The 11024-nt window shown below is 44.1% G+C and overlaps 1 long non-coding RNA gene across 1 annotated transcript in view; it reads right to left on the bottom strand.

The window, feature by feature from the left end:
* Positions 1 to 6594: 6594 nt before the first annotated feature.
* Positions 6595 to 11024, bottom strand: part of LOC122461253 — a 40680-nt gene continuing 36250 nt past the window's right edge. The window contains exons 2-3 of the long non-coding RNA XR_006283120.1: positions 7696 to 9403; positions 6595 to 7477 (exon numbers count right to left, since the gene is read on the bottom strand). This is a non-coding gene — a long non-coding RNA (uncharacterized LOC122461253). The remainder of the gene's footprint in view (positions 7478 to 7695; positions 9404 to 11024) is intronic.

Below are 11024 nucleotides of genomic sequence, written 5' to 3'. Positions count from 1 at the left end.
GGGAGTAGCTGGAGCACTTTGTTCTCTGCTTCAGAGGCATTTAAAAAAAAAAAAGAACGTGCTTAGATTAAGCATTGTGGGCAGGGAATGTCTTCTACTTAATGCATGCATAAAGCCCAGCACAATGAAGCCCTGATTCTGACTGAGGCTTCTAGTACTACCATAATAAACACTAATGAAATAAAAATCATAAGAATGCAAATATTTTATCACACTTACATAGATAAAATACCTCCTTGTTAAATTAATAGCTGTTAATAAATTATGACAAAATGGGGCCTTTTTCCTTTAAAAACTCATTCGTGAACCAATCCTGACTTCTGAGAATATATTTTGCTGTTTGTATTTGACCATTAGACCATTTGATCCTGCCAATATTTATGCAAGTGATACTTATGCAGGTGACAAAGCTAATCTTGTGCATAAAGGCAAGCATGTACATATGTGTTTGCAGAAAAGGACCTAATTTGAATGAACAATTTTTATTTTTATATTTTATGAGATGTTCACAAACTAATCACTTTGACTATCTGCTGTGCTAACTTTAAATTTGTGACTAATTTAAAGTCACATGCTACTATGCCTGTTCTCCTATTGCATGTCTAAATCTAGAGAGTAATGAATCCCAAAGAATAAATAATGAGTGACTATTCATATTTAAGACATCATGACCAATGTGTGAATGTGACTATAGGTACTTGTACAGAGAACAGCCACTTGCTAAACAAGAATCTATTCATGCAAATGCTGGCAAACAGTGTATAAAAAGGGACATGATTATGCTGGTAACAAAGTCTTCCTGATCATTTGTCGTAATAGCTATTTGTACATTATTCTACCAGCTCTGCTACATAGTATTCTTCAGTGCAACAGAAAACGCTCATTAACATTTACTATGAGAAATCTGAACCTGTGAGGATATTATATTCTCAGGGCATTATCACAAATTGAATCCCTTCATCCAAAATAAACTAAATATATGTTTTCTGGACTACAATACAGCAATGGAGGAAAAAAAGTCAAATGGCTTAATCAATAACTTTTTAATTTTAGGACTCAGCTTTCCTCTTCTGCTCCAGACTTCTCCCCCCTGGCACCAGGGATGACAGATAAGGGATGTTTTAAAGGGTGAAACTCCTCAGAGTTGCAACCCAGTTGGAAAATATTATTTAATTTGGGAAATCTCACCTCAGCTGGAAAATTCTCAGTAAATTCCAGGTGAAACAAACTTCTGATCCAACAGCACATCTCAAGAGCACACTTTGCATCAGACACAAACAGTGGTTGGGGCCGAGGAAAGGGGTTTACAGTATTCCATTCAAGGTCTGCCCAGACTCTCTCAAATTCCTCCTGCAGTCCCAGAGTAGCTGGATCGTTCTACTAAAGAGTTTGTGCTAGAATGATCAGCTATTCATAATGACAGCCCGTGATCTTGGAAGCAAGTTTCTGAAGAGGCGGGTAGGAAGCAGGAGGGCCATGGGTCTGCTCCTGTCTCTAAGCTGGCCAGCGGATAGAGAACATTTCTCACCCAGTTCAGTCCAGCACCAGGAGGTATTGTCCTCCTAGGGGGCAGCACAACATAGGGCTGTGGCTTAATGCTGGCTGTGTCAAGGTAGCACAAATAGTTTTCTATATTGAATTATTTGTATTGTGCACTTTATGTAGTAAGGTCCCCATTTCAGTAAAGAACTTGAGCATTGGAACAATTTACCAAATGTCATGGCGGATTCTTCATCACTGACAATTTTTAAATAAAGATTGGATATTGTTCTAAAAGATATTTTCCAGGAATTATTTTGGGTAAGTTTTGTGGCGTGTATTATACAAGAGTCAGACTAAATCAATGTTTCTGAAGGAAAAGTCTGTGGATCAGTGCTGGTCATGGAGATCGCCCCAGCACCATTTAGGAAGGCAGTAAGCTAGTACCTGGTATTAAAAAGATTAAGAAACGCTGGACTAGATGATCACAATGATCCCATCTGGCCCTGGAATCTATGAATGTACTTCAGTGCTTTTCTGAATTGCCAAGACCACAAGCTGGGCAACTACAAACTCTTCCCTAAATCTAAGTAAAGCAAACAAACTTGAAAAATACATGGCATAGTATTGGAATGGCACAATATTCTTTAACATTACAGAGAAATATGCAATAGTTTGTACTAAGTATCAAAATACTTGGAGGCTAAGTACTAAGAACAATACTGAAATACTGTACACTAAGAACAAAACAGTTTATTCTACCTTATCAAGCAAGAGCTACATTCCCACCTAGTGAACGGAGAATGAAATCAGCTCACCCCACTTTTTGGGGACTTCAGTGACATATGATCACTCTTCATGAGTTCAGCCAGGTAGTGGTACTTTAACATCCTGTCTTCTGTTTTTCACCATCCTTTCCATACTCCCACTGCACTGCGCCCCAACAGCCCTCTCCTTATTGATGCTTCATTTTATCATGAATTGTAGGCCTCCTTTCACCTTTACCTTTCACGCCAGCAAGTCTAATTTTTTCATGCACGGGGAGGTTGCCCACTCCTCCTGGCTTTAAATAAGGCCCTTTATTTTAAAAAAAAAAAAACCAGCATGTTTTGCTGCTTTGGGCCTGCAGAAATGTACACACACACTTTGGAAGGCATTTTCAACATTTTGTTGCTATTGAAAATGTGTAATTAGCAAATGAGAGCTGGGAATGCACCTTCCTTCCTACCCCCCCCCCCCCCGGCCTGGCTGGCCCGCTCTCTTGGAGCTTTGCCTGAGGTGTGTAACAGAGATGGTCACTCAGGCATGAAAAACTGAGGCTTAATTAATTAGATTGGAAGTATAAAATGGTGGTCTTGATGTGGTTAAGGCACATTACACACACACACACACACACACACACACATAAAGAATGTGACATTTTTGTGGAAGTGTTGAAGAATGTGTCCATGAGCCAAACAGATGAGACTCCATTAAATGGGTACAGCAGGGAACCTCTGGTCTAGTATCTCAGACCGATTTCTCCCCCACCCTCCTGCCACGCCCAATCCACCCCAAACACATTCATTTAATTAACTCTAATGCTGTATCTGATTCCAGAACAATTCTATTTACTGTTTATATTTCATGTAATTTATACATAAATAGACTGCGAGGTGGAGTTATGAATAGTTAGAAACAGGTATTCCATGTCCAGATCAAGCTGCCATAGTAAACAAACATTTTTCATTTCTGATAAACTTAAGGTCCTTCCCCCTACCCCACCCTTTCTTTTCAGCCTTGAAAAATGTTGTTAAAAATCCCAAATTACCCAAGGGAAGTTGATTGGGTTTCAATAAAATAGTGACTTCATTGTTAGTAACTCCTTATTTCAATCTTCTCATGAATTGGCTCCTTTTTACATTATAAGCATTACATACAAAATAAATATATATGGCTTAAAAATTTTGTTTAATGATATTATAAAAATAAATGTAAGAGACATTTTGGGCCCTCTCTCATTTCCTTATAAAGCACACTTTGCCTCTATTTTAAACATACCGGCGTTATAGCAGAGAAGAAAGTCTCTGAAATGCCTCCTACTCTCTTTTACCTATAGGTACAGGACAACAATGGATTCTCAACTCTCTTTATCCTTTAGTAACACAGAATCCACAATTTTTGTGAGCAGCTGGTCTTTGAGACAACACAGATGTACCTTCATAAGTGTTTTCCTCCATAAACCCACTGGTTCTTTTCTTTGTGGTTTCCAAGATCTGTATCTTTTAAAGCTGCCTGGAGCAACCCATCACATTGTATGGTCCATGAGGTCAACACACTTGTTTTAGTGTTAGAAAAGATTGTGTTACTCTCAGAGTGTCTGATCCAAAGCCCACTGAAGTCAGTGAGAGTCTTTCCATGGACTTTGCTTGAGCCCAACATTCATGCAGCATGCTCATCTCCAGTGGTGAGCTGGAGCCGGTTCACACCAGTTCGCGCGAACCGGTTGTTAAATTTTGAAGCAAGTTTTAGAATCGGTTGTTAACCTGCTTCCCTGCAGGGGGCGATGAGGCTTTGATTGGCTCCGGCAGGGAAATGATGTAATTCTTCCTCCGGCCACCGGGGGCACTGCACTGCGGGAGCCATGTGGGCTACCGTCTGGCCCTGGGGACGAGCCCTGTTGCGGCTGCTGCTGCTGCTGCTCCCCTGGTCTTGGGGCTCCCGATGCTGCTCTGGTGGGTCCCTGGCTGCATCCCGCAGCCACCCCCTGCCTCCAGCCACCCCCGCACCTTCTGCGTTCAGCCAGCCCCTGCCGCACCCCCCGCCCTGCCTGCAGCCAGCCCCTGCCGCAAGCAGCCCCTGCCCTGCCCGCAGCCATCCCGTCTCCAGCCACCCCCGCACCGTCTGTCCTGCCTGCACCAGCCCCTGCCGCATCCCCTACCCTGCCGACAGCCAGCCCGTCTCCAGCCACCCCTGCAGCCCCCTGCCCAGCCTGCAGCTTGCCCCTATGTCTAGTCAGCTCCTGCCCTGCCCGCAGCCAGCCCCACACCCCCTTGTCTCCAGCCAACCCCGCATCCTCCTCTCTCCAGCCACCCCCGCAGCTCCTGCCCTGCCCGCAGCCAGCACGTCTCCAGCCACCCCCGCAGCCCCTGCCCTGCCCGCAGCCAGCCCCTGCCTCCAGCCATCCCCGCAGCCCCTGCCCTGCCCGCAGCCAGCCCCTGCCTCCAGCCATCCCCGCAGCCCCTGCCCTGCCCGCAGCCAGCCCCTGCCTTCAGCCACCCCCGCAGCCCCTGCCCTGTCTCCAGCCAGCCCTGGACGCCCTGCCTGCAGCCAACCCCTGCAGCATGCACCCCCTGCCCTGCCCGCAGCCAGCCCCTGGCGCATGCCCTGCCCTGCCCGCAGCCAGCCCCACACCCCCTTGTCTCCAGCCAACCCCGCATCCTCCTCTCTCCAGCCACCCCCGCAGCTCCTGCCCTGCCCGCAGCCAGCACGTCTCCAGCCACCCCCGCAGCCCCTGCCCTGCCCGCAGCCAGCCCCTGCCTCCAGCCATCCCCGCAGCCCCTGCCCTGCCCACAGCCAGCCCCTGCCTCCAGCCATCCCCGCAGCCCCTGCCCTGCCCGCAGCCAGCCCCTGCCTCCAGCCATCCCCGCAGCCCCTGCCCTGCCCGCAGCCAGCCCCTGCCTCCAGCCATCCCCGCAGCCCCTGCCCTGCCCGCAGCCAGCCCCTGTCTCCAGCCACCCCCGCAGCCCCTGCCCTGCCCGCAGCCAGCCCCTGCCTTCAGCCACCCCCGCAGCCCCTGCCCTGTCTCCAGCCAGCCCTGGATGCCCTGCCTGCAGCCAACCCCTGCAGCATGCACCCCCTGCCCTGCCCGCAGCCAGCCCCTGGCGCATGCCCTGCCCTGCCCGCAGCCAGCCCCACACCCCCTTGTCTCCAGCCAACCCCGCACCCCCTGCCCTGTCTCCAGCCAGCCCCTGCCTGCAGCTACCCCCGCACCTCCTGCCCTGCCCACAGTCAGCCCCTGCCACACGCACCTCCTGCCCTGCCCACAGCCAGCCCCTATCTCCAGTCAGCCCCTGCCCTGCCCACAGCCAGCCCCACAGCCCTTTGCCTCCAGCCAACTCCGCACCCTCCTGTCTCCAGCCAGCTCCACACCCCCACCCTGCCTGCAGCCAGCCCTGCCCCCCCTCTCTCCAGCTAGCCCTGCCCCACGTCCACTGGTGCCCTGCAGTTCCCAGGGCAGTAACCCTGCACACCTGCTTCAATAAGGGGGGCATGGAGCAGCTGAGTCCCACACATGTGCACACCCTAGGGTGACCAGACAGCAAGTGTGAAAAATCAGGACGGGGGTGAGGGGTAATAGGAGCCTATATAAGAAAAAGACCCCAAAATCGGGAATGTCCCTATAAAATCTGGACATCTGGTTACCCTAATACACCCCCAGGGAGTGGCGGGGACCCACACATGTGAAACTGAATTCATTTCTAGTTCAGGCCCATCTTTTTTAAAAAGAACTTTAGGCAAGGTTAACATACATCCACATTTTCCCGGAAGGTCAGGCTTTTTGGTTCTTAAATTGCCATCCGGGAGGAATTTTTACATTTTAAAAATTCCTCCCAGGAAAATACGGACATATGGTAATCCTGTTGGTACAAAAAATACATACTGGGGCACATCCCTTAAATCAGAACTTTTTATAGGGAACCCGTTGTTAAGATTTTGGCAGCTCATCGCCGCTCATCTCCCTCACTTTATTAGGGAATGCAGGTCAGGCAATTAAATCTATTCTCTTCTCTAGGATGGTAGATACCACTGCTTTTGAAGTTACTTGAATTTTAGGGAACTATTCCACATATAACTAAGAGCGTCAGTTAGTAAACAATCAGACAACATCCCATAATGAATCCCAGTTGTTTAACATACACGGCAGAGCTCTTTGGTAGGACTGGTAAAATTCTTCTTCAGTTTCTTAATCACTTGGCTAAAAGTCATAACCGAGAGCTGCACAGGCGCTAGTAGTCATGAAAGTGAAAATCAGACCTTCCCTTCTCTTTAATAGCTACTGTCTGCATGGACATCATATTACAGTCTGTCGAACACTCTGGGTGAAATCCTGTCCCTATTGAATTTAATGGGAATTTTGCAATGGACTTCAATAGAGCCAGGATTTCACCCTCTGTTTACAGTTGACACTAATCACTAAAGGAAGTAGACAATATAAACATTCCAACTTTAAAAGATTTTATTTTGGAAAACTACACATGGTTAGCTGTTTTGAAGCCTTGGCTCATTATCAGAGTGGCCAAATTGGATAAGCCTGTAATAAATTGTTACATGTTATGACTAACTTGCTAGAATAAAGAATTGTTCAGATCAAGTAAAATGTTAATAAAAAACTTTCCTCTCTCTCCATTCCTTTTGGCAGCCTGTTTTATCACTAACAGTAGGTGAACCCATAAAAGGGTTGAAGGCTTAAGGTTTGATTATCAGAGGTGCTGAATACCTCTGAATGTCAGGTTTCTAGTGTAAATAACCATCCTGTAGGCTTATATGCACATTATCTAAACTACCTCCATTTCTTGGTTTTGAAGCTTGAGCTGGAAAATTTGCAAGCATTCAGAAGGTTTCTTGTTTCTGGTTGTGCTGGAAAAATATCACCAGGCTAGACTTTATTGTGGTATTTTGGCATTTTTATTTTCAGTCATGGGCAGAACCAGGATGACCAGATGCTTGCAAAAAATGAGAAAAGAAGAATGTTAGCATAACACTTTCAAACTTCAAAAGAGGTTTGGTTTGGTTTGGTTCAAGCTGGGAGAAAGGAGCTAGTTTGCATTTGTATTATCCAAAGTGGTTTGCCCTATCCTAGCTCTGAACCAAAAGCCACCCCAAGATTGCTAGCATACTACTTAGATGCATGATGAGCAGAAAGCCATGTGTAATGTATGTGTTATGTACCTTCAGTACTAGCTTCTATTTGGCAAATGCATTTACGATAATCTCTCTCTAGTCATAGGTCACCTACCTTGTAATATAGGTTTCAGAGTAGCAGCCGTGTTAGTCTGTATTCGCAAAAAGAAAAGGAGTACTTGTGGCACCTTAGAGACTAACAAATTTATTAGAGCATAAGCTTTCGTGAGCTACAGCTCACTGATGAATGAAGTGAGCTGTAGCTCACGAAAGCTTATGCTCTAATAAATTTGTTAGTCTCTAAGGTGCCACAAGTACTCCTTTTCTTTTTACCTTGTAATATGTTACCGGTGAATGCCCATCCGTATCAGCAGCTGCAGTCCTTTGCAATAAATAATAATTTTCTACGACACTGCTTGCCAAGAGGAGGAGCACCTTGCAGGAGATTTGTAATTTAAAGATTCTCATTTTAAATCCATTTTTGATTGACACTTGACCCCTGGTAAAAGTAACCTCTCTTATTCTGGATAATAGATGGATATGAGTGTAAGCACAAACAAGCTAATGAACCAGTATATGTAACAAACTGGAGTAGAAGGAGATGCATATGCTTTCAATAGAAATCCATGTTGGACTTTACAGTGTCTGTCATTTATAGCATGTGCCATAATTACTCCGTCTTAGAGCTGAATTGATGGTGAAAATCCAGAAACAGTTTCTGTGTCCAAACAAGGTGAGATTTTGACTCTAGTGAATATGTTCCAAGAGGGAGATGTTAAATATAAAAATTAAATTTCCATTCCCAACCTGTTCTCTGAGGCAGGTTCAGCAAAAAAAAAAAGGCTCTGTGGTCCAGCCAACATGTATTGCTGAATAGCTGGGACAGAAGTGAAAGCCATATGCCAGATACTATTAAATGAGAAAGGTATATAAAACAGATCTCAAACCTTCCACAGTAGAAACATACATTTTTACTGAAAGGAAGCATTAGTAATGCTATTTAATGATTGAATTGTTGAGATGTTATGCTGGGATATTGTTCTAAATGGTTGATATTTTAAGGAGCTACTGCTGAAACTATCCATTGACCCCATGAGATTCTGTAGATAGACAAGATCACCACTTTTAGAAGAAACCAGAAGCCTTCTACAGATAATTGGATGTAAAACTCTATTTCTGGTATGATAAAATCAGAGATGGAGACCCCCATCAGAAGCCAAACCAAACAAAAACACCTTGGAATTTGGAAACAGAAAGTTCTCGGCCTGGGGTCTCTATTTCAACCTCTCTCAAAAGACAACAAAAACATATTGACAGCCTTACAGATTATTTCAGACACTGCTCAGAGGTGCCCACCCCAAAATCATTGTTGAGAAAAGAATTATAAAAACAATATAACACAACACAACAGAAAGCAGGTTTACCGCCTGCAACATACAAGATGGACCATCAGCACAACCTGACTCTGTATAGGTCCATCTCTGGAAACGATATCTTTATACGCTCTTGTTTATTGTCATCATGAATTGCCATAAGGTAGAACTATTAATGTGTCTGCCTCGGTGGACTACATTTCCCAGCCTGCATTCCTTTCCTGATTCTTAGAGAATGTCTGGATGGAATCATTAAGAGCCAACTTGTGCCCTTACACTGGGAGAAGAGAAGAGTCCATTCCCCTTGCCTTTAGATGTATATCCTTGAGCCTTAATGACAGAATCAGCAGCATGGGTTTCTTTAGAAGCCCCTTCCTTCCCCTCAGTTACAGGATCTCTTTGTCCCATAGATATTTTTATATGTAAATCTGGAACAGGTTAGTATTCACCCTGAACAGTTTCCCTAGGAAGCCTGAAAAAGGCTGTATGGCAGGCTCACTGCCCTGAGCCACTCTCTCCATCTCTTTTTCGACAGGCCCTTAAAGTTTCCTTATGCCGCAAGAGTCTTTCAAAATAAAATTACCTCAGACACAAAACCTTGAGAGCAAAAGTCCTTCTTCCCATTGTTCTTCTCATGGGGACGGCAGGTTCTGGCTCTCTTCTGCAACCTGAGGAAAAGAACTCTGGGTCATCACTCACCCTTTACTGGCAAACTGTCCCCCTTTAATCCACCCACAGCGAGAACAGGTTGCTTTTAGTGCTTTTTCCACCCCAAGGTTTTTATCTTGATTGGATGACTGATTGGGAAAGAAGTGGAGTCTTGCCCCATCCTACACAACAAGCTCCTTGCTCCATGCCATTAAAGAAATGGTTCTCTTTTCTTCCTGAGACTCAGTGGTCCCTTGGGACCACTTTCTCTCTCCCCACATGTACCCCTGCTATCCCCAGGGTTTTTATTCAATGGCATCTACTTGGAATGGGGTAGCCTGGACTCTGTTCCTCCCTCCCAGGCTCTTTCCTCTTTTCCATTTGGTCTATCCTGTTACATGTTGCTATGCTCCATTATAGACCCAGAATAGTCCCAAAAGAAAATCAAACTTGTGAGAGATGCAATAATGCATACATTTTAACTCATAGCTCTGAAATGCAGTTAAATAACTTTGGATCTGATTATTTGGGCAACAAAGTTAACAATGACAATACTAAACTCATTTTTAAAACACTTATATGGTCAGGCACAAAATGCTGTTGAGAAATATTACTCTTTTTTTTCCTTTTACAGGACAGTTCTGAATTTTGGAAGTTCTGTGCTGCAATGTAACCAGGAAAGAAATGCAGTTTCCCCTGAAAACACAAGATATGAGTAATCTGATCAGAGCATTAGAGATAACATGATACCATTTTAAAACAAAACAAAACATGGTGTAAAAAAGGAATATTTTAGCAGCTTTTAATAAAGTGCAGAACTACGTAATCTATTCATTTGTATATATTCTAATACAAAAGGCTTTCTCAGCACAATGCATGTAAATTTGAGGAAATGTAGATTTAAATAAAATTAGAAATACATTATTCTTACTAACTTAAACTGAAAGTCTTCATTTAAAGTTACTTAATCATGCTGAGAAAGTATGTAATAAAATGACCTCTATTAGAGATCATAAATAGCAATCAAATCTGTACAAAATAATGATTAAATCAGATAAGTTTGATTACATTCACAATGCTTCTACTGTGTTTTATTTCTAAGAGTGTAGAGTATATATTGATTTATGAGGCAAAGCTGGGCCAACTAGCATAGGGGAATTTAAGTAAATCTAAAAATACCAATTAAGAAGAGCTCTGTGTAGCTCAAAAGCTTGTCTCTCTCACCAACAAAAGCTGGAACAATAAAAGATATTACCTCACCCACCTTGTCTCTCTAAATCTAGAGGAATTCTAACTTGGGATAGCTTACCTCTTATTCCAGACCCCTCCTGTGCATATCATATCAATTTAGACCTACTTGAGACTCACTTAGACATATTTACCTAGACTTATTTAGACAAACCACCTAGTAATATGTGACTTGCATATTGCCTCTGAATTTGTCTCACAGAGAATAAATCAGTATATTTCACATTCTGAGGGGGTTTAGAAGACAAGTTTAGAAAGAAATGTAACTAACTGGAGGGTATAAAAAAATTGTACATTAAGATAGCCTCCAATCTCCTTTAACTTACATCTTTTACAGGCTCTCCAGAATGTAAGATACACCAAAGACGACAGTTGTCTTTCACAGCAGTAAAG

This window comes from Dermochelys coriacea, chromosome 8 (assembly GCF_009764565.3).
Source record: "Dermochelys coriacea isolate rDerCor1 chromosome 8, rDerCor1.pri.v4, whole genome shotgun sequence".
Lineage (NCBI taxonomy): Eukaryota > Metazoa > Chordata > Testudines > Dermochelyidae > Dermochelys > Dermochelys coriacea.
This window is presented reverse-complemented; position numbering and strand designations above follow the sequence as displayed.